General features: G+C 41.6%; 1 protein-coding gene and 1 long non-coding RNA gene across 2 annotated transcripts in view; one reads left to right on the forward strand and one right to left on the reverse strand.

Annotated features, from left to right (window-relative positions):
* Window positions 1-24,615, reverse strand: part of PLCB1 (phospholipase C beta 1) — a 616,845-nt gene that overhangs the window by 570,816 nt on the left and 21,414 nt on the right. The window lies entirely within an intron of this gene.
* Window positions 3,559-15,259, forward strand: LOC114231387 (uncharacterized). Its single transcript, XR_003617341.2, has 3 exons — window positions 3,559-3,641; window positions 11,191-11,320; window positions 14,987-15,259. It is a non-coding gene; the product is annotated as an uncharacterized LOC114231387 (long non-coding RNA).

Consider the following 24,615-nt stretch of genomic DNA (forward strand, 5'->3'; position numbering starts at 1 on the left):
AGTGGATATGACATAAGCAAAGACTTCAAATGTACTTGTGCAGTTGGTCTTCCTAGCACTTCTGCCATCACCAGGAGAAGAGCCTCTTTAGACTGGCCATTGGCTCTTAAGCCTGGCTCTCCAATAAACAAATGTGGGGAACACCAGAACCTAATCCTCAGCCAGAGTCTGGAGCAGACCTAGTCTAGCACACAGCTTGATATCAAGTTCAGATAAGCCAGCCCAGATCAACCAACCCCAAGCCAACCTATAGACAAGAGAGCTAGAAATATTGATCATTGTGGTATGCCACAGAGATTCTATGGTTATTTGTTACACAAATAACTGATTGATACAGTAATCAATTATGTAAGGCTTTAGCACAGATACACATACACACACACACACACACACACATACACATATATGTATATGTATATGTATACATATACATATATATATATATATATATATATATATATATATATGTATATATATTACACACACACATACACACATATTCATAGTACTCATGTGATGGTATTATGAAAAATTGTAGAGTTGGAAAAATTGCCAGTACTCTGCTAATATCCATCATTGCAGATATTGACCATTTCTATAATTACAAGTGCAAAGAACTGCAGAAAAGATCAGCAATGAGAATTCTAGGAAGAGGAGAGGCACCTGGCACTCACTACTATTAAGAAATGGAGAGTGGACTTAGACTGGCCCCATTCATTCCATTCCATTCATTCATGTAGCAATTTGGGAAATGGAAAACTCGTCAATCTTCCTTTAAAATTAGCTAGGTGAAACAAGTGTAGCTAAACAAAAAGTGAATCTAATTGAAGTAATTAAATTAAATATATTTAATCATTAAGAAAAACCTCTGGACCAAATTATGGATGTCACAATAGAAATGGGAGGAAGAACCAGAATATAGAATTTTAGACCCAAGCAAAGGACATGGTGGCTGGTTGGATATTTGAGGTGAAGGTGGAAAAATAGGTACAGGTGGCACCAAGCTTTTTAACTTCGGAAGAGGAAGGAAGATGATGTAGTGAACTAAGACAGGGATAGAACTAAGAGAAGGCCGTAGATCCTGAAGGATAGATCATGAAGGATCAAGAGCTCACTGTGGGGAGTTGAGTTTGGAGGTCTGCAGAGCAGCAAAGTGGAGATGGACAGAAGGCAATTGGAAAATAGGTTCCGTATGATCAGGACTACAGGCTGAGACTAAGTTACAGTCTACATAGTAGGAGTGGATGAGATCAGTCAAGAACAAATACGAAGAGTTCCAGTGTAAGCCTTGGAAAGATATCCAGGGGTTCAGCCTGCCCATCTCTAAAAGCCATCACTATGCTTATGCTGAGGACATGGCCCCTACCTGTGCTCCCAGCCAAAAACTAATCCCAACAGAGAGATTAAGGCAGACCCATTCCTAGGCGACATGGGACTCCTCTGACAGTTGACTTTGATTCAAGTATTCTCTTTCAGGTTTATTGTACCTTCCTTAAAATGCATGCCTGTCGAGAACACTTGCAGCCAATCCCTTCTCCCTCTCTCTGTCACTTGAGGTCAAACTTTTACCACAGTCAGAAGGCTACCCAGTCTCTCTCAGCTCCCTATTTTTCACTCCCACAGGCGTTTCCCCTAATAAAACCCCATCTCAGCATCTGCTTCTCAGAGATTCACAAGAACACACTCTACAGGGTGGGGCAAAAGTAGGTCTATAGTTGCAAGGACGTGAAACACAGAGTTTATTCTTGTATTATTACTTACTAATTATTGTATTATTTTCCATACACACAACTGTAAACATACTTATGCCTAACCCTGTAGAGTTAACTGGATGGCATGTCTCCCCTCATTGTTTCAATCAGATTATTTTAGCATCACAGAGGAAAACCCACAGAAGTTTGCAAGACATTTTCTACCTTCTGCACCAGGGACAATTTATTCTACAGTTCTTCAGTCGCAGTCCAAATGGCACCAAGGGTCAGGAATAAAGCTATTAAGTAGCCTATCTCCCTAAAAAGAGCACTCATACAATTCAAAACCTAAACAATATAATGAAGAAAACTGACATCAGTTTCATGATTTTAAAGGCAGTTCAAACAAAAAACTTCAGATTATTCTTATATTTCATTCACATATTCATGGAGAATATATGAATAATTTCACAAAGGAAACTTGGAATTAAATCTCTCAAGAGCTTAAATTTGCTCCCTGAACATATTCCAAAATAGAAAGTTAAGATAGAGCTAACATCCACAAAGTAATATAAGATTAAAAGATAATCTCAAAAGAAATCCAAACTTCTAGGTAAGAGGACTGAGTATAAACCATTTTTAGAGATCTGCTCCCCCTTAAAAGAAATCACCAGAACTACAACAAAAAAAGAAAAGTAAAGGGGGAAAAAACTCCACTTGGGTGGAAATGCCATTATCCCATTCTAGAAGAAAGCGAAATGATGCTAACAAAGTTTTTTTAAAAAAATGTATTTCTTTATTGATTTCAGAGAGGAAGGGAGAGGGAGAGAGAGAGATAGAAACATCAATGATGAGAGAGAATCATTGATCGGCTGCCTCCTGCACGCCCCTTACTGGGGATTGAGCCCACAACCCAGGCATGTGCCTTTGCCCAGAATCAAACCTGGGACCCTTCAGTCCGCAGGCCGATGCTCTGTCCACTGAGCCAAACCGGCTAGGGCGCTAACAAAGTTTTGAGGTAGAAATAAGTGTGACCAAAGGATTTTAAAGGTTTTCAAGGGAGGATTCACAAACAAACTTGTGATAGACAGATATTCTCATTCATGCAGCAACTTAGGGCACAGAACACTCATGAATCTTCCTTTTAAATTAGCTAGATGACAAAATCCAGCTAATCAAAGAATGAATCAAATTAAAGAAGTCATGAATGTAGCGCCTGAGACAAAGAAGTGCTGTTGAGCACCGAATCCATTTAATTCATGCTGTAATTTTCTTTCTGTAACCAATAATGGCTACTGATTAATCAAAATAATTTAAAGAGCTAGAGGGATCAGTCTACCAGTGCCCCCTTAGGTCCTATTCCCTCCCACACCAGGTAAACACTTTCATTCATGTCATATACCGTATTTTTCCATGTATAAGACATCCCCATGTATAAGATGCCCCCCTCTTTTCCAACCCAAAATTAAGAAATCAATATTTTAAACATATTGCTGATTTTCCTCTTAAGGCCTTCTTTTTTTTTTTTTTTTGGCATCTTAAGGAGATGTTCTTCCTGTTTTCTCCACTGTCTGATCCTACACTCAGTGGGAGGAGGTCCAAATTGTCTCTGTGCAGCTCTATTTTCATGCTCTTTTGCATAGCTGATTACGTTGAGTTTGAATTTGTCAGAGTAAGACAACCGCTTACCAGTATTCATCTTTTTATTTTTTGACATCTTTATGGGCTCAGAACGCTCTGGTCCCTGTTGCATCTGTGCACTCTCCACCTCCACCTCCAATTATGGCATCAGCTGATGTCGGTAACAATAAGGCTTGTGATTGGAGGAAGCCTGTTTGACAAGGTATGGGCAGCTACACACCCTTGGCTGACTTCCGTGTACAAGATGCCCCTTGATTTTGAGTCTGACGATTTTAGAAAAAAATAGCATCTTCTACATGGAAAAATACGGTATGTTGGTCTATTTCCAAATACAGACAAGTATATTCTTATTAATTTCTTTTATTACACATTTTCTGGACAGGAACATCTTACTCATAAATATATCTTAGAGTTCTTTCTACATCAATACAAAGAACTCTTCTTTCTCCCTTCCCTTCCTTTCCCCCTGTTCCTCCTTAGCTGCAAAATATTGCATTGTATGAACATTCTCAAATTTATTCAAACAGTCCCCTATTGATGAGCATTTAGGTTGTTTCTAAGATAGGCTTTTCTAAGTAACTCGGAGATGAATAACCTTTTACATATGCCATTTGTACATGTGCAGATATATACAGAAAGATAAACACCCAGAAGAGAAGTTAGTGGGTCAAAAGATAAATGCATTTATAGTTCTGGTAGATATTACTAAATTACCCTTCATAAGAGTGGTGCTTAATTGCACCTTTCCCAGGCAATGCATGATAAGGCCTATTTCCCCACAACCTCACCATTAGAAAAATCCTTGTCAGACTTTTAGATTGTTGAAAATCTGATAGGTAAGAAATAGAAATTCAGTTGGTTATAATTTGAATTTCTATATTATGAATGAGTTTGGGGTTCCTTTTTCATATCTAAGCACTTTTTACATTTCCCGTTTTCATTGGGTTGCTGATTTTCAGACAGAATTCATTTTAAACAAACTTGGGAATTATTACCACACAGTATCATGGCATGGCAGAAGCCTTAAAAATGTAAAAATAATATTAAAACAAATGCATTTAGGGGCTGAGATAGTAAAGTAAAAAAGAAGAACACATAATCTAATTTTTTTCATCTTTTACAGTAAGAATTAGATATGGTTAAAGGGCAAAATTTTAGTTACATAAGTAATGACTTGAAAATCGGGTTCTTTATAGTTATTATTTTTTCTTAATTTTCAAAACAATTTATTCTGTAGTGAAATTGTGATCTGGAGTTCAGCTCTTTAGATTATATTCAGCTTCTTTTTTATGCTTAATTTCAAATAAAATTAAATATAAATTTATTTGTAAGCTGAATTAATATGCATCTTACATTCCAGTTACTCTAAATGTCTTTTTCTATCTATATGTATAAATGCATGGGCCCATGTGCATTTCTGAGTAGTTATCGGGTGAAATTTTTATTTCATTTATTTATAATTTCTTCATTACTTCAAATTTCATAGTATTATTATAAAATCACTATTAAAAAACATCATTTAAAACTAGGAATATTCAGAATTGTCAAGATGATATAAACAAAGAATGCAATAGACAGCCAAATCAAGAAAACGATTTTCTTTTCTTGGAAAGATATAAAAGAGTAACATTTCTGGTTAGTCTAATAATAAACTAGTTAAAGAGATCAAGAGTCAACTTTTATCTCTTTGGCTACAAATAAAGCAACTCTGAATGCTGATGAGATTTTATTTGAAAAATTCTTTCCTGTATTTCAAAACTATACAGGGATCTGTGGGCTGTGAAACAAAAAGGTGCAAATGTATTTAAATAGAGACAATTTCTAATTAATTCTCTTTGCACATGCCATTACCCAATGAGAATATGCAAATTTTACCTCAAGGGTGCATGAGGGTCACGGCCTGATGTGCCTGGAGACTGACAACTGTATTTGACATGCTAAAGGGAAACGCTGCCTTGAATAAGCCAAAAATTGTTTTGCTTTATTTTACTTAAAGACCTCTTCTGTAAGCCATATTTACAAAAAAAAACAAAAGTGTTCTTCTCTAGCTAATTTCAAATTTGCTATCAGGATATCAAAACATGCCTGGATTAATTTTACACTGACTGCCATGGCATTAAAATACTCTTTATACAATTGTATCCTGTATATTTTGTCTACAATGTTAGAAGATTCTGAATCCTATTTAAATCTTTTATTTTATCAAGCCATCACCCTATTAGTTTATCCTGGGGGTCCTGGTGCACTTCTGTGGGCTGGGTTCCAATGACAGTTAATATTCAGAGCCTTTACTATGGTATTTTTTTTAAAATATATTTCATTGATTTTTTACAGAGAGGAAGGGAGAGAGATAGAGAGTTAGAAACATCGATGAGAGAGAAACATGGATCAGCTGCTTCCTGCACACCCCCCACTGGGGATGTGCCCGCAACCAAGGTACATGCCCTCGACCGGAATCGAACCTGGGACCTTTCAGTCCGCAGGCTGACACTCTATCCACTGAGCCAAACTGGTTTTGGCTTACTATGGTATTTTGATCCCACAGGTCCTGAGGGGACAGACAGGGTTCCCTCAGTTAAGGTCCCCAGTGTCTCTGAGTGAGGCAGGAGAGTTTTAGGCCTGTGGGAGCAAATAGACGTCCTAGGCCAAGTACTTGCTGCAGAGGAATCCCTCTTACTGGTGACACCCGCAGTCCCAGTGTCTCTGGGCATGGGAAGGAAGTCTCCATCCCAGGTAGTGGGATCCCCTTTGCTGGTACCACCCAGCTACCCCCATGTTGGGTGTCTTCGTTGAGAGAAGTTTCAGGCCTAATAGGAAGTCACTTACTATTTGCTGATCAATTCCAACTGACCCCCTTTGCCAGTGGTACTGGGCTCTCCTGGTGACACTGGAAGAACTCCTGTTACACATCTTCTGTCTCTGGGTCAGGGGTAAGTGCTGGGCGGGGCCACCGTCTTCAGGTGATTGGAGAAAACATAAGATGCCCTGCCACTGTGCTGTTTCTCTTGTCCTGATGTCACACACCAGTGTGCCTCACTCTAAGCACCTTACAGAGTTGTCTGTTGGTCGCCTTTGCATTATTTCTAGGACTTACAACAGTAGCTAGTGGAGGAGAGTGAGGAGATATGAATCTACACCATCTTGTCCAGCCCAGGAGTCTGGGTGATCTTTTTGTAAATCATGCCTTTGTTCTAAACATTACAACAGTTTCTGATTTCATTCAGAAAAAAAGTCAGCCTTTAAAATGATCTAAAAACCCAATAAAATTTGCCCTTGCCCCAGTGACCTTTCTGACCTTGTGCCCTATTGTTGCTCCAATCCCTCCTTTACTCTGCTCAAGTCAAATGGCCACTTTTCTGTTCACCAAACTATCCCAGAAGTCATGCACCTTCACACTTACTAATCCTTTTGCCTGGAATGTTCTCCCTCCAAAGAGCACATCCTCCAGCTACTTTATCTCTGCTCAAAAAACAGCTTTTCAGGGTTCCCTTCCCTGAGTACCTACTTGGCAACTACCACCCCTTCTCTCATTTCTTCCCATCACTCTTATCACTCTCCACAGCATGCCAACTGACTTACTAAGCACATAGGCAGTTGTGTATTTATGTCTGGAAGAGTGCCTGACACTTAGTAGGTGCTCAATAAAATTGTGTTGAATAAATGAAGGAATAACAGGATACACATTCATATACACAGACCTAAACATCACTTACCACGGTTTAGGAATAGTTACACCAAACTGCTTTGTGGGAAAGAACACACCTGAAAAGAAGTTCCACTAGAACATACAAAAAGCAAGAGCAGGTGGGATAGTTCCCAGCCAGGTGAACACTCAGAGGCAGTTTATTCCCACCAACCTGTCCTCACTAAATGTAAACTGATTAAGGAAGCTCCGCCCTGTAGGTTCCCCTAGCTTGTGTGGACCTTATATTAACAAACTGACACTCCCCCTGGATGAATCTCTGGTACTACAATAGAATTAGTACAGCTTCTCACTGAAAGACAAGCAGTCATTCTCCAGACAACCCTTGTACATGAGTTTCAGAAAGAAAACTACAATGATAAATACTAACATGGTGCTTTCAAGGTGATAAGCACTGATTTAAACATGTTTATTAATCACTGTAATCCTTACAACACCTTTTAAGGAAGGGCTATTACCTTCTTTTCATATGTGTGAAAATTGAGGTACAGAGAGGTTAAGTCACTTGCCCAAAGTCACACAGCTCACAAATTATAGAACTAGGATTCAAACCCAGGCACATGGTTTTCTGAGTCTATACTTTTAACTACTGTCTTATACTGCAAAAAAAGAACAAAGTGAATTAAATGAGTTCCCCTCCTACACAACCAAAAAAGAATACAACTCATGAGCTATAAAATGATAAATACTAATAATAATTTCAATTCTTTTCTTCAATTTGAAGCTAACTTCTTACACAAAAGTTATACTTGTACTCAATTAAATGCATGTAATGAAATAGGAAGAATCCGAATAGAATCTTAAAAGTAATATATTCTTGCCCTGTCTGGTGTTGCTAGGTAGTTAGAGTGTCAGCTCAACAACCAAAGGGTCATGGGTTCAATTCCCTGTCAAGGGCACTTACCACAGTTGCAGGTTCAATCCCTGATATCAGTCAGAGTGTGTGTGGGAGGCAACCAATTGATGTATCTCTCTCACATCAATGTTTCTCTCTTTCTTTCCTTCCCCTCCTTCCCTCCCTTCCACTCTCTAAAAAAAGCAATGGAAAAAATACCCTCCAGTGAGGATTAAAAAAAAAAAAAAAGTACCATATTCTCTTCTCTCCTGGTATTTATGAAGTGTTATAACATATACTAATGTATCAGAATAAAATCTTATCCACTAACAATAGAGGAAGTTAACTCATGTTTGCCACACCAATATCAGGTTCTATGCTGTCATCATTAGAAAGCTAATTTAGCAAAAGTAACATTTGCTATTTCTGAATGAATATATTGTTGAACTATGTCAAAGTGCCTGTGTGTTTGACCATTTTGACCTCCAGTTTCAAATGGCTCAACCTAATAGATTCAAGGCTCAATTTTTTTTTTTTTTTTACTTTTCTTGAAATCAGTCTTTTCTATTCATGGTTTTTATGTTTTCATAAAGTCAGAGATTAAAGGTCACCTCGAGTCTATGTATGGAAACACCCTTTTAATATAATAGGCTTCTTCCAGGTCAGAAAGCAGAAACCATGCTAATGCTCACAGCACAGCCTATTCCCTACTGGTGTATTGATTTGTTTTCCTAAGAAGTTCTAAGAAATTACACTCTTTCTTTCCACCCAGACCTTGCAAGACTAAAAATTTAAATCATTTAAAATAAATCTGCAAATGGCATTTTTTCCTATTTCAATTTCTCCACTTACATTTGAATAAAACTGTGACTTATTCCAAAGTTATAATTTCACATGCTTCCTCTTTCTTACCTCTATTTTTTTTTAATCTTGATAGCTGTGGAATTTATCTTTCTTTTTCTTTTATTTTCCATTTTATTGTTGACAGTATTACAAATGTGCCCCAATTCCCCACCCTCTTTTCCCTCCTCCTCCCAGCCCCTGTCCCACTTCAGGCCTTTACCACACTATTGTCTGCATCCATTGGTTATGAATATATATCTATAAGTTCTGTGGTTAATTTCTTCCCACCTCTCTCTCCTCTCCCCTCTGAGATATATCATTCTGTTCCATGCCTCTATGCCTCTGGATGTATTACTATGAAGCTGTAAAAAAGAAGGATTTCTTACCCTTTGCAACAGTATGTATGGACCTGGAAAGTATTGTGCTGAATGAAATAAGCCAGTCAGAGAAAGACAAATATCACATGATCTCACTCATATGTGGAATCTAATGAACATAATAAAGTGACCAACAAAATAGGTCCAGAGGCATGGAGGCATGGAGGCATGGAACAGAATGACATATCTTACTTCTATCCTAAAATAGAGTTTATTACATGTGTTCTGCAAATATCAAAATGTAGCTACTTTAGACTTTGAGATCCTCTTTAATTTATATATATATATAATTAATTGGAGCAGGCTTCCCTAGCTGGAATCCTCAGATACAACAGGGAAGAGCATATCATGCACTCAAAAGGGATGGATGGAAACAGAGGTACCAAGGAACCTCAGTGGAACATAACTAAATCAGTGCCCCTCTGACTGACACTCAGATCATATTAGTTGAGGTCTTAATATCATTCTTTTAATATAAGAAGCCTCTCTGAAACCTGACAAAGACACAAAGAAATCGCACATGGCTTTTGATTTCCAAAAGGTAGAACATGTATTCTCATTTTGCAGTGCCAACCTTGCAAGCAGGACCAGCAGGCTTGTCCATAACTTTGGTTTGGATGACAGTCTTCTCCCACTCAGCCTTCCACTCCTGAGGTCCCCTGACATAGCTCCCATGCCCTAGGTTCTCTCTGAGTTCAGGTTCTACTTGGATCAGCACCCCAGAACCCTGGGAGTCTAGTGGATATGCTCATTTTGATAGCTACCAATCTACACTCACTCAGAAGTACATCTGCAACCTGAGACATTAGCATTCCTTGGAGACCCCAACTTTCAAGTAAATTGGGTGAAAAAAGATTTAAAATATGAACCATAAGTACCTGAACACCTGTCATTGTTCAAATTCACACACACCTGTCATTGTTCAAATTCACACACATGCACGCACACACACACACACACACACACACACATCTATACATATTTATTCAAATTTACTAAAACTTCTACTAAAAATAGCTAGCAGGGGTGGAGCATTAACTCTGTGTGTTGTGCCAAGTGCCAAATGAATTATCTCATTTAATCCTCACAGATTCCAATAAAGTGGATGTATTATTCCCATTTTGCAGAAGAAGACACTAAAGCTCAGATTGGTAGAATGCCTTCCCCAGAGACACATTTTTAATCCAGGGAGTTGTATTTTAGAGTTCCTGATCTTATACAGGTTCTCTTAAGAAAAGGACAATTATGGAAGTTGTGATCGAATTCTATAAAGCACAAAGAGATGGCAATAAACTGAATGATTTAACCTCAGTGCTCCCCACCCAATATACTTTTACCAGATAATGGCCTGCCTTCCCTTTCACTGCATGGTCTGTTGCCTCGGTCAGATATAAATCTGCTGATGCCTGCATCTTCCCAGAGCACACTCAGCTTAAAAAAAGATGAGCTCAGAATAAGGACTGATCCCTTCCCATGCCTCAGTGACAATACCTACTGAACTCTCCCTCAGTCAAACTCATGTGTTTCTCATCCCAGAAAAAAATGCATGTTGTGGCCCAGTCTCAGAGAAAAGATTGGGAATAATTTCCACTTCTCTACTATGGAAAGTTCCCCATAATCATTTTCCAACAATGAAGGATTCTGAGGTTTAATTTCCACTTTCCCAGTATTCTTACAGATTCGGAATTATTTCTATGTTCCCAACACAAGAATATTTTTAAGAAAAAAAGGCTGTATTTGGCACAGAAAAATCACTTCAAAGTCATTTAAGAAGAGAAAAATAGCACAAGAAATGAGATTGATAACAGTAAACTCCTAGCCTTGAAGATTAATTGCGGTCCTTCTCTTGTTGCAATTGCCCTCACCCAGCCACATTCTAGAAAACACCCTATGATTTTAAGAGCTATTGCCCTGGCCCCAGATAGCTCAGTTGGTTGGAGCATCTTGGGAATATACCAAGATTGTGGATTATATCTCTGGTTAAGGCATATATAAGTAGCAACCAATGAATGCATAAATAAGTGGAACAATAGGTAATGTTTCTCTTTCCCTTTCTCTCTCTCTCTCTCATCAATAAAATAAAATGAATTTTTTTTAAAGAAAGAAAACAAGAGCTGTTGCAAGGAGGGTGCTGCCTGATACACCCTGGATTGGAACATGACTGTACTTCCCCAACAACTCACAGTGATCACTTGCTCACTGAAATCAACCAAGGACTCCAAAGTCTAGGGTATTGAGAGAAACTGCTACATCACAGCAGCATAAGGGCTATAATGTGAGTGTATGAAATTACCACAACTGCCCAGCTAGGGTATTTAGCATTGCCTCGATTTTAGGAAGGTGAGGAAACCACTGGTCAGTTCTGCCCTACTGAGACACTTCACTCTTCCTCTATGATTAGAGGAAGACATTCCTTTTCTGTATTTGATTGCTGTATCAGCCACAAATCCTTCTCTATGGTATCATGCCTCTTTGCAATGTGACTGTGCAGACCTTGCTATCAGAGTTATCATCCATTTCCCCACCTTATGAATGATTTTATTAGACATAGAGGCCCGGTGCACGAAATTCATGCACGGGTGGGGGTCCCTAGGCCTGGCTGGCGACCAGGGCTTATCAGCTGCTGGCCGCCGGGCGAAGCCTGCCAGCTGCTGGCTGCCAAATGGGGCCTGCTGGCTGCTGGCCGGGGCCTGCCAACCAGGGGTAGGGGTGGGGGGAGAGACAGCGGGAAGTTGGCTGTGGGAGTGCACTGACCACCAGGAGGCAGCTCATGCATTGAGCATCTACCCCATGGTGGTCAGTGCATGCCATAGCGACTGGTCAACTCATCGTTCTGGTCGTTTGGTCATAATGGTCACCTAGGCTTTTATATATATACTAGGGGCCCGGTGCACGAAATTCGTGCACTGGTGGGAGGGGGGGGTAGGGGGGGTGTGCCCCTCAGCCCAATCTGCACCCTCTTCAATCTGGAACCCCTCAGGGGATGTCCAATTTCCAGCAGTCGGACATCCCTCTCACAATCTGGAACCGCTGGCTCCTAACCACTCACCTGCCTGCCTGCCTGATTGTCCCTAACCCCACTGCCTGCCTGCCTGCTCACCCCTACCTTGATCTCCTGCCAGCCTGATTGCCCCTACCTTGCCCTCCCCTATCAGCCTGATCACCCCAAACTGCCTGTGCCTTGGCCCCCCGTCTGGCCTCCCTCTGGAGGCACCACCCCCATAACCCCAATGCTGCTGCCACTGCAGCTGGTTATGGCTGCCTGAGCCTTGGCCTCTGTAGCCACTGCGGCTTTGTCTGGAAAGATGTCCAGAAGACAACCACTCTAATTAGCATATTACCCTTTTATTAGTATAGATTTGGGGACCATTACAACCACGCAGAACTTGAAGAAAACACATGGCCCTGGTCAGTTTGGCTTAATGGAGAGAGCATCGGCCTGTGGACTGAAGAGTCCAGGTTTAATTCTGATCAGGGGCACACATGCCTGGGTTTCGGGCTCAATCCCCAGTAAGGGGCCTGTGGGCGGCAGCTGATCAGTGATTCTTTTTTTTTTTTTTTAATATATTTTATTGATTTTTCACAGAGAGGAAGGGAGAGGGATAGAGAGCTAGAAACATCGATGAGAGAGAAACATCTACCAGCTGCTTCCTGCACACCCCCCACCGGGGTATGTGCCCTCAACCAATGTACATGCCCTTAACCGGAATCGAACCTGGGACCTTCCAGTCCACAGACCGACGCTTTATCCACTGAGCCAAACCAGTTTCGGCTGATCAGTGATTCTTATCATTGATGTTTCTATCTCTCTCTCCCTCTCCCTTTCTGAAATTTTAAAAATATATATATATTTTAAAGAAAACACATGATCTTCACTTTGGGCTTTGTCATCTTACAATATCCTTTGTGCAGTGTTTTAACTTCCCTCAACTTTCCTTTACCCACCTTTAAAGTGCAATCTATTTTGGGGAAGATGATCAGGAAAGTGATTCCAGTGGGTAGAAGTTTTTTTTTGGAGGGGATGGGTCACGAAGATATTTAAAAATTGAGCATGGTGATGGTTGTACCACTCTGAATTTACTTTAAAAAAACAGTTCATTGTACACTTTAGGTGACATGTACAGTATATGGGTATTTTTCAACAAAGCTGTTCTTTTATTTCTTTTTAAATAAAGACCAGTCTTATAATCAGTTGCAGGTGTTTTCAGAGGCCCCTCAAGATTTGCTTACCATGTCCCAAATCACGGCTGTGATTCCCAGTTGCCTCCAGTCCTGGTGGATCTGGATGGTGTGGTTTGCAAAGGAGAAGGTGGCAAGAGGCTTAGGGAATTTCTGCAACCCCATTCCCCCGGTCTCCTCATAGGGCACCAGGGCCATTCCCACTGTGCCAGCTCTGCTCCCTTTAACCTGTTGGGCAAAAGAATCCTGCGTGCTCTGGCCAGAAAGTGCATTCTTTCTTAGCTGGCCCCCATGCTTTTTTAAAGGTCGTTTTATGGATTCAAAAGAATAAACAGAGATGTGGAAAGCTTTTGTCAAGGCAGACACCCAGGGAGCGCCGGGCTCGGCCCGGACACGCCCCCCGGGTGGCGATCGCCATGCGGACAGCCCCCCGGGTGGCGATCGCCATGCTGACACCCGGGGAGCGCCGGGCTCGGCCCGGACAGCCCCCCGGGTGGCGATCGCCATGCGGACACCCGGGGAGCGCCGGGCTCAGCCGGACACGCCCCCCGGGTGGCGATCGCCATGCGGACACCCGGGGAGCGCCGGGCTCGGCCCGGACACGCCCCCCGGGTGGCGATCGCCATGCTGACACCCGGGGAGCGCCGGGCTCGGCCCGGACACGCCCCCCGGGTGGCGATCGCCATGCGGACACCCGGGGAGCGCCGGGCTCGGCCCGGACAGCCCCCTGGGTGGCGATCGCCATGCGGACACCCGGGGAGCGCCGGGCTCGGCCCGGACACGCCCCCCGGGTGGCGATCGCCATGCTGACACCTGGGGAGCGCCGGGCTCGGCCCGGACACGCCCCCGGGGTGGCGATCGCCCCCGGGACACCCACGGAGCGCCGGGCTCGGCCCCGACACGCCCCCCGGGTGGCGATCGCCATGCTGACACCTGGGGAGCCCCGGGCTCGGCCCGGACACGCCCCCCGGGTGGCGATCACCATGCGGACACCCGGGGAGCGCCGGGCTCGGCCGGACACGCCTTCCGGGTGGCGATCGCCATGCTGACACCCGGGGAGCGCCGGGCTCGGCCCGGACACGCCCCCGGGACACCCACGGAGCGCCGGGCTCGGCCCCGACACGCCCCCCGGGTGGCGATCGCCATGCTGACACCCGGGGAGCGCCGGGCTCGACTCGGACAGCCCCCCGGGTGGCGATCGCCATGCTGACACCCGGGGAGCGCCGGGCTCGGCCCGGACACGCCCCCCGGGTGGCGATCGCCATGCGGACACCCGGGGAGCGCCGGGCTCCACCCGGACAGCCCCCCAGGTGGCGATCGCCATGCTGACACCCGGGGAGCGCCGGGCTCGGCCGGACACGCACCCCTGGTGGCGATCGCCCCCGGGACACCCACGGAGCGCCGGGCTCGGCCGGACACGCCCCCCGGGTGGCGATCCCATGCGGACACCCGGGGAGCGCCGGGCTCGGCCGGACACGCCCCCCCCCTGTGGCGATTGCCATGCGGATCCCCGGAACTTACAGGATTGGGCGCAGCCATCTTGGTCTTCCCAACGGCCGGATGGGCCACCCGGAGTCCCGCCCCCAGCCTCTGGCAGGCCCAATCATGGGCATAGCGGAGGTGCGGTCAATTTGCATGTTTCTCTATTATAAGGTAAGATATAGATATATAGATATAAAGTGTGGCAAAAGTGCCAGTATGGCCATTTTAATTCTAGGGACTTGAAACTTCCATCCTCTCCAAGAACCCTGTGAATCCACTACAAGAACAAGCCTCCCTAGCCTGTTGGAGGATGAGGGACCCTATGGACCAGATCCAAGCTAGTTCAGCCATCCCAGCTGCAGTCTCAGACAGGAGAAGCCAGCCCTGATCAGCAGAGCCACACGTCCATCCCACAACTAACTGCAGATGCCAGAGGAACCCAGCTGAAGCAGAAAAATGACCACCTAAGACCACACTAGATTGTCAACCCAAACAGCAATGATCTAAATAAATGATTGCTGTTTTAGGCGCTAAGATTTGAGGTGGTTTGCAACATAGAAAAAGCTGTGTTGGGTGTCCCCAAAACATGTATACACATTTTAAGAGCTGATAGCTCATTTAATTTTCACTCGGTTTCAGATTTAACTGATTTGAAATGATGGGTGAAGCCAGACTAAGCTTTGAACAAAGAAAACTTATCCTAAAGTGTCACTAGATTTTTTTATGGGAGTACATAAAAGATAAAGCGTATGGTATAAAACTGCAACAGTTGACGAATTGAGGGCACACAAATACCAAACAAAAATGATTCTTGATAATTGTAATTCCATTGCTTGCAGTTATCAACAGTGCCTGGACCAGAATGGTCATCAGTTTGAAAACAGGCATTGACAAAAAAAAAAGTTATTCATCTCCGTAGATTCTTTTAAATTTTGAAAATGAACTGTATGTTAATAAACACTGACTTTGTAATCACTCAAAGTGCATATATATATGGATACCGTGTACTTACCTTATAAATAACTATTGCAGATAATTAAGGAGGAAATGATAAAGGGAAAATCTCTCTCAACAGACAACTTAAAATTTAATAAGGGATGAGCAAACATTACTTGTTCTCTTGTAAAGTAGATTTGTTTAAGATATGTTCAACTACACCACTAGATAGTAATATAACCTGAATTAAATCACTTGCATTAATTGTTTTACTGTTTTTTTTTTTCTTTGAAATGTCAATGTGATTCAGTGGAAGGAATGTTGGTTGAAAACTAAGAGAAGAGCTGGTAACTTGGGCTCTTTCACCAGCTAGCTATGCAACTGTGGCAGATCTCCTTCCCTAACCCTCAATTCTAAGGACGAAAAATGAAGGAACTGGGTGTGATTACCTTCAGTGCTTGATCCAAATCTAAAAGGAAGGATTTTTATGTCATTTTTGTCTGAAACATTTAGCATTTTTTACCACTATATGTCTACAATGGAATTAAAAACACTGCATTTATCCCTCCAACTAACAGTCACTATTTTCAATGTGCCAAGCTCCATCCCAAGTCCTAAAGATATAGCAGTGGAGAGGACAGATGTGCCCTAGAGGTGGGCTAGAACATTCTTCTAAGCTTAGGAGAACCAACCGGGTCCTTCTCTTCCCAAATCTGTGTTCAGTGACAAGGTGTTGGTAGCTTGAAATTGGACACAGCGGAAGTACTTACACATGGAAATCGGCAAATGCTACAAATCATTTTTCCCTCCGGGCGAGCCAGCTGTTAAACATTTACTGGGACAACACTGGACTCCTCTCATTGAGTCAACATTCTAATAGGGAAGCTCGACATTACATAACTGTACAAAGTATTTGATTCCAACTGTGAAGAAGTGTGGTGGCTAAACAGGGAAGGGAGACCACACATATTCCAAGCAGAGAGGAAGTACTGTGAAGATTTCAAGCAGAAAGGAATACACTACATCTGACAATGGAAGGCTAGTGTGGCCGAGGCACAAAAAGTGACGGGCCAAGAGCTTAGAGGAAAATGGAGGAGGTATGAAGAGAGACTTCCAGGGTTCAGATGGCGTAACTCTGTGAAGGGCGGTGCCATTATTAAGGCAGCAGGACCAGGTCAGAGGTGAAGGGAGAAAGGGAAGGATGCCAATTCTAGAAATGTTAGGTTTCAAGGATCTCGGGGATACTGGATGGTGATGTAAAACTGGAAGCCACTGTGTCCAGATGGTAAATGAAGCTATAATTGAAGATGAGATTCTGGCGAGTGGAGAGAGGCTGCAACTTAGTCAGCAATGTAAACTGAGTGGCTGGGGTGAAGGGAAAAAGTATCAGAGCAAAGAAGTCAAGAAAACAAAAATGTTTCAAGGAAAATGGGGCAATCAACAATGTAAAATGTAATAAGAGATCAAGCACCAAGAGAGCTAAAAATGGCCAATATGGCTTGAAATAGGAAGGCCGTTGGTGCCTTTAGAAAGAATAGTTCGGAGCAGTGATGGTACAGGATTCTGGTTGATGTAGATTGAGGCGTTGGTGGAAGGTGTGAAGGGGGCAGAATATAAGCAGGTCTTTAAAGATGTTTGCTGTAAATACAAAGGAGAAAGAAAGGAAAACAGCCAGTTTGGGCCTAGAGAGGGTATAGCGTTTTCTTTTAAGAAGAGAGAGGCTTGTCATGGTTAATATTATTGTATGGATCTTATTAAAGGGAAATATTGATAACACAAGAAATAGATGAGATAAATCTCCGTATAAAATTATTGAAAGTCAGAGTTCAAGGTGCAAGAGGTAAGGATGGCCTGGGAAAGCAGGAGGGGAGAGCAGCTAAAGACAAAAGCAGGCCTCAGGGCTCGCGGCAGAAATAGGTGGGGATGCAGGTCCTCCAGTGTCTTCTCTTTCCTCTAGAAATAGGAGGTCATATAAACTGCTAAGGTTCATTTACAGAAGGAGGTGTTAATGAATGAGTAACAGGAAAAGTCAATGGATTTGTATCCTGACAAGCCTGTAATCTTACAAGTGACACACAGCTTTGCTAAGTCTTGTTCATTTGACCAGCACTGATTGAGCAATTACTGTATACTAGCCGTGTACTAGAAATGCCAGACATTGGATAAAGATCTTGAATTCAAAGACTTCATCATCTAATGGGCAGTAAAATGAGTTAGACAAAATTAGCACAGGATTCAAAGTGCTAAGGTGAAGGAAACCTTGAGGTATTCTAGCCTGGCCAGCTTAAAAACAGCCTTCCAGGAAAATAAACTGCGCTACAGCTTCAGTTTCCACAATGGGAAATAGGGAAATCATCCAATTGATTAATTAATAAGATAGTATACACAAAGCACCTTGACATGATGTTTACAACACAAAAGTTATCAACACGTTCAATTTTCCTTCCCTAGAAAGCTTCCTGGTACAACTCAGACTATTAAGCTAATATATAAAGTTGCCATAAATTTCCATTTTATGCACAAATTTTCACTTTCCCCCATGTTTCCCAGGACATGGTCTTCCCCAACGATGGCCAGCACCCATTAAAACTATCCTTCATAGCTCAAGTCCAATGTAGCAAAATATATAAAACAACTAACAATGTCTTGCATAGGGAATTGTAACCACTGCATACATAAAGATTTCACAAATTATATCCCTTCGTTTACTTCTCTTTCATGTTTATAGGCTAGAGGCAGCAGGATCCTAGATATCTAAGTCCCTGCCTATTTTTTCAATAAATAAATGTTCAGTGTATCAGTTAGCAATCTGGATCCCAAAGGGACAACACCCCATCTTAAAACAGCTTAGACAACGATATGAACTGATTAGCTAATTGAAGTGGCCTGACCTGGCATCTCAAATGATGTCACCAAGGACTTGGTTTGCCCTGGTTTATCTCCTGCAGGCTTAACCTAATCATTAGGCCCCCAAAGTGGTATCTGAATCCCAACACCTTCACTGCTGGGAGAAAAGTAAAATCAGGTCCATATAACATCCTTGCAACTCATGATCCAGCAAACGAGAGAAAGGGTCTTTGCCTATAAGTCAAGGACACTTTCCCTCATTTTATTTCTCATTGGCTCTGAATAGACCATTGTTGATCCAATCTCTAAGCAATGACATCCAAACTTCTTTCAGTGATAGAAATGTCCTTTAACTGTACCTGTCCTACTGAGGACTTGAAATGTGGCTAATGTGGCTGAGGAAATATTTTTTAAGTAAATTTAAATGCAAAAATCAGTCTCTAGCAGCTACTGGTTGGTCAAACTAGTCAGTACCCACTGCCTTGAGCTGGGGATGAAGTTAATCCCATTCATTCCACAAAGGAAGTCATTCTGCCTGGTGTCCCAGACCCACCATTTTTATTTCCCAGAGATTAACAGCCCAATTCAGTATGAATGCTTTGCCAAGGGGTCATTTTTATAAATCTTACCTAGCACAATGCCACATGAAAGTCACGTTGGAATAATAGCCATTTAAAGCTCAGAGTGACCTAGGGTCTCACACAATTCAGGTGCATATTTCACAGAGATGAAATGGGCTTGGAGCATCAATTACTTTGTTATGGCTTTTATGACCAGGGCCTGGATATGCTGACCTTCAACCACTTTTCCACTGTGAAGTTCAGTCTTTATGCCACGGCATTCAATAAGCCCAATGTGACAGAATCGATTTCATTCCACACGAAGCTTCAGAATGATTAGCTTATGGAAGCTTCTAGTAAAGGATGTTACCAGAGAGGCCCAATATTTTACCCTCAAAAGTCTAAATGTGCTAAAGAGGTCATGTAAATGAGGTAAGCTGGGCTGGTGGGGAATGTGGCCGATTGGATACCACATGCCCTGTCTACAGCAGGCAGCCAAATGTGACCGGAAGGCTGTATCCACCAGTGTTGCCATGCCTTCTGATTTTTTGAGGAACCCACCTTTGTATATGAACTCCACAGAATTTTAAATGCTAGCCACTCATGCTTATATTTTAAGTTGTTATGCAGGCTAAGCAAGATCTGCCTGTGAAAGGGTTTAGCCTCTAGTCTGCACCCTGTGGTACAGAGTTATAGAGTCTGACCTGAAAATTAAAGCCTCAGAGTAGTCACTGGTGCTGGTGCCGGTGCCCATGTGCTCCCAGGCATGCCAACTGACAGCTTCCAATTGCAACCAGGGCTGAGGGCTTTCTCATCCTACTGGTCTGGAGCCCCTGAACCACTGAGGGGCTGGCAGATGTGCTGAGGAAGTAACAGCCCCGGGGAGAGCTGCTCTCCAACACTGACAGGTGGGACCTTGTGGGCAAATACCACAGTTCTCTCGCCCTCAATTGGGATAATTCTGATGTATGTTCACGCTGGTCTCCCAGGGCTCCCAGTAGGATGGAACTTCAGTTGCCCAGAGCATACACCATTGGATAATTCACTCCGTATTGGCTGCATTCCCCTTGCCTGTCTTGCTTCCCCACTGCCATCCACGCTTCCTGAAGTCACCTTCCAAATAAGCTACTTGAGTTTGAATCCTCGCCTTGGGGTCAGCTGCTGGCAGAATCCATCCTACAAACACCATCAACCTGAAACCGCTTTAGTATTTTGTCTGTTTTGTTTTGTATTGTTTCCCTCCAGTAATGCATGAAATATGTCAGGGCTAAACTACATAAAAGATTCACATCATCTAAAGTCCTATCTACTCTGGTATTGTGATAGCTCAATATTCACAACATAGTGCTGAGACGGCTGCCCTCACCATGATGAAGCCACGCTACAGAAACAAATGTTTACCTAAAAATAGAATCCATTATGATACCAGCACGACAGTTAATTTCTTAGCATAGCAACTAGTTCTGGCCCATAAAACTTTCATTGAGGCATTCACTTCCAGCAGGTGCACTGCTCGCCAAGCTGCGTGGCGATTTCCGGGCCCTGGAGCCTCAGTGGGGAGCGCTGCACAGTGACAAGGAGAAATCTCATGCCAAAGCACTCCCCTCACAGGCCAGGCTCCCTATAGAAGACAGAACTGAAAACCGAAAATTCTAATGGGACAAACGTGAATTCTACTACTTTCATGTGTATTGTGTAGAGTGATTATAACCAGTTTCCTGTCGCGCCTGTATAGGATCTGGCTCTCTCTCATTTCCCTGTGGTTTATGTGTCAATTAAGGAAGGATTCCTACAAATTAATAAGAAATGGCATGATGTCATTGAGCAAGATGATATCTGCTTCTGTATTCATAATACAAATTTAAGATATCAAATAAAGTTATCTAAAATCGCTTCTAAAACCACATTTGCTTATTCAACAACAAGGAAGCTCATTTAATTAAATATGGAATTCAAATGGCAACTTCGTCTAATTGAGGATCTAGAAAAACATAAACACAGAGGTTAGTCAACAGGGCTTGAATGCTGATGACATGTTCAGTAAGGATATAACAAAGAACTAGTACCCGGAACATTCAGGGAACAGAAATTAAATACATTTTCATTAACTGGATTTAACAAAAATATCTATTTTGATTCAATCTTAGACATTGAGAATCTTCCTTAAAAAGCTAGCAATTTCCTGTCTTCCTAAGTCCAGTATAGGGACTATTATTTATCATAGCCAGATAATTCCGAGTCTTGCTGGACCTCTGGGTGCTCAAGCTGAGAATTACTCCTGATAGAAATGAGGCCACAAACAGGAAAGGCAGAGCGAGCACATCCTCTCAGGAAGTTTACTGAATTAATTCGTGATGTCAGCTTGCTTTCTATTAGTGTTCACCTTGGCTGCACATTAGAATCAAATGAGAGAAGCTTTCAAAAAAAAGTCCAAGGTCCTGACCACACCACAGAGCAATTAAATCTGACTCCCGCGGGGCTGGGCCCGGGCACGAGCACTTTTTTAAGCTCTCCAGGTGATCTCAATGTGCAGCCCAAGCTGAGAATCACCTCATACTGGTTGCCTCTTCCTCACAAATGTAATATGTCGACTGAGGTTTCTTTTCAGACAACTCTCAGGGAAATATCTCACAGGGAAATTTAACTTTACACATTAACCAGGTTCTTTAACAAGCAAAAAGTGAAGAACCAGGACACTCAGCCAGACTGTCTGGGCTCTACTCCTGCCTCTGATATTAACCAACTGGATGACCAGGATTCAATGTGCTCACCTGTAAATGTGGATAATAGCCCTGTCCTCATAGGCTTATGGAAATGATTATGTGAGTGAGTGAGTGAGTGAGTGTGTACATATGTATTAGAATAGTGCCTGGCATGCAGAAAAACACCATATGTGTATTTGCTATTATTGGTGATGATGAAAATAATAAAAACAATAATTTAAAGGTATGTGCAAATTGAATTAGAGCATGTTCAAAGTTTGTGTTTTTGCCTTTTTAATTTTAAATAAAATAAACAATAATAAAATATGAAAAATGGACTAATCTTTTTTTTACTTTTTTATTGCGATAAAAGCATAAATTACTCAACTGTCCTCCAATTTTTTGTTTATAAAAGCTTTTTTTGTTTTTTATTTTTGTTTTTAAATATTGTTATTTTTTCATTATAGTTGACATATAATATTATATTGGTTTCAGGTGTACAACCCAGTGATTAGACATTTATATGAAATCAACCCAATAAATCTAGTACCCATCTGACACCATCCACAGTTATTACAATAATATTAACTATATTCCCTATGCTGTACTTTACATCCCATGACTGTTTTTATAACTAGAAATTTGAACTAACCAGAAGAGAAAAAGAGACTTATCTTGCTGATTAAATATAGAAAGAGCTTGACAAAGACACCATCAGTAGGGTCAAATAATCTTGGATTGGCAAGAAAATGAACTGGAGAAAAAATAAACATGCTCACTCTATCTACATCTGTAATTCAAACAAAGGAGCATGACATTATGTCAATACCAAGTATCTGGGAATTTTATTCACAACAAAGCAATTGGGTTTTCCACATAACAGGAAATCAAATTATGAACAATGGCAAAATGTATTTCCTGGACACACTCCTCCAATCCACTGTCTCAAACTAATTTTTGTATCAAAGGTACAAATATCCCATTATGACAGCTCCATAGCATGGAAAGCATTTAATATAATGTCTCCCATAAAAATGGAAATAGCTAAATGTAAGCAACTCAAAAAACTGAGGCATAGTTTTGTGATTAAATTACACAGGGGTGAGCAAGAGTAGGTTTACAGTTTTTCTTATGGAAAAAGATATGTTCTTATGGAAAAAGACTGTGAAAATAGCTTTAACTCTGTGTTGTACATGCTCATAACTATAAACCTACTTTTGCTCACCCTGTATTAGCAGTAATCAATTTTGAATTAAAGCCAGGGTATTATACATTTCTCAACTCTGCTTACAATGTATTCATATGAGCTTTGCTGTTGTTCTTCACACAGTGAAGTGCTATGATGATGACATGAAAATCATATCAATGCACTTACACCCTATAAATTATTCCAAAGAAACTGCAATACCATTCATTACGTCTAATTTCACAATGCATTCCAAAAGGTTACACTTCAGTAAAAAAATTCTACTAAAAAATCATGAATCCCAACCTCCAAGAAGAACTTGTGAAATATTTCATTTTAATAACATTCCTTGTTATGCTGCATCTATGTAACCTAAGCAATCGTAACATTTGGTTTTCCTACAAGAGCTCGAGTTTTCAGGCAAAAACTATGGGGCCTATGCCAGTGAAAAGAAGGTCGGGTTAAGAATAAATGGAGCTTAAACTGGAAGTGGATTTGATGAGGAGAGATTTGTTCCTCAGCAATTTGACAGACTACTGACCATCTAAATTACGCAATAAAACACTTAAAGTTTAATCTCTAAGGATCTGGTACGTGTGAAGGAGAAGGAGGTGTCTGATGCCAATATAGCTGTGATAACCCTAAAGTGTTAACTTAGGAAAAAAGACACAGACAACCAAGGTAGAGTCCAATTCTTCTTGTGAATAATGTCATTTTCTCCTACCCAAGACCTTTAAATCACCTTACAGCTTATTCCAAAAGATTCTTCAAATTCCCAAGGGTCCAAAAAACTTTCACCTATGATGGAGTATTTAATAGAGAGTTATCCTAAGAAGAAGAGTCTTCTAAATAATAAATCCCTTCTTTTGCCTTCCATGGCTCTGTTCCCAAAACATTATGAAAGACATAAAGATCATATCTGCCCAAACAGACCTAAGCTTCAGTGCTTTAAATCAAAGCACAGGCTACACAGAAAACTAGTCACTATTACCTTAAGAAGAAAAAAAATAGGTTTAAAAGTATATGCAAACAGATGGTCAGTTAGCTTTCAAAACAGCACATCTGTGGTCCCTAACAATTAGCTAGGGACTAATTGTGTAGTCAGAGACAAATTGTTTAGTATATACCCATAATAAAAGCCACCTCAATGGACCTTGAGGGCATTATGCTAAGTGAAATATGCCAGACAGAGAAAAAAAAATCTACTTATGGAAACAGAGAGTAGAAAAGTGGTTGCCAGAAACAGGAAGGAGTGCAGGGGATTGCAGTTTTGGTAAAAGGATACAAACTTGGTTATAAGATGAATAAGGTCTGAGAATCTGGGGGTATAAGATGGTGTCTATAATTGATAACCCAGTATTATATGTTCGCACACAAAAACAATAACAAATATGTGAGGTGATGGATGTGTTAACTAGACAGGGAGAGGGGAATCCTTTCACAATGTATATCCATATCAAATCTGTACATTTTAAATATAGCTTTATTTGTCAATTAAATCTCAATACACATGAAATTTTAAAAATTAAATTAAATGATCAATTTTTTAAAGCCACCACAAAGGGCTGAGAGTTTACAAATTGCCAGGCTAGACACTTTATGTACCACATTTAGCAACAAGTCTAAAGAGTAG

The sequence above is a fragment of the Eptesicus fuscus genome, chromosome 12 (assembly GCF_027574615.1).
Source record: "Eptesicus fuscus isolate TK198812 chromosome 12, DD_ASM_mEF_20220401, whole genome shotgun sequence".
Lineage (NCBI taxonomy): Eukaryota > Metazoa > Chordata > Mammalia > Chiroptera > Vespertilionidae > Eptesicus > Eptesicus fuscus.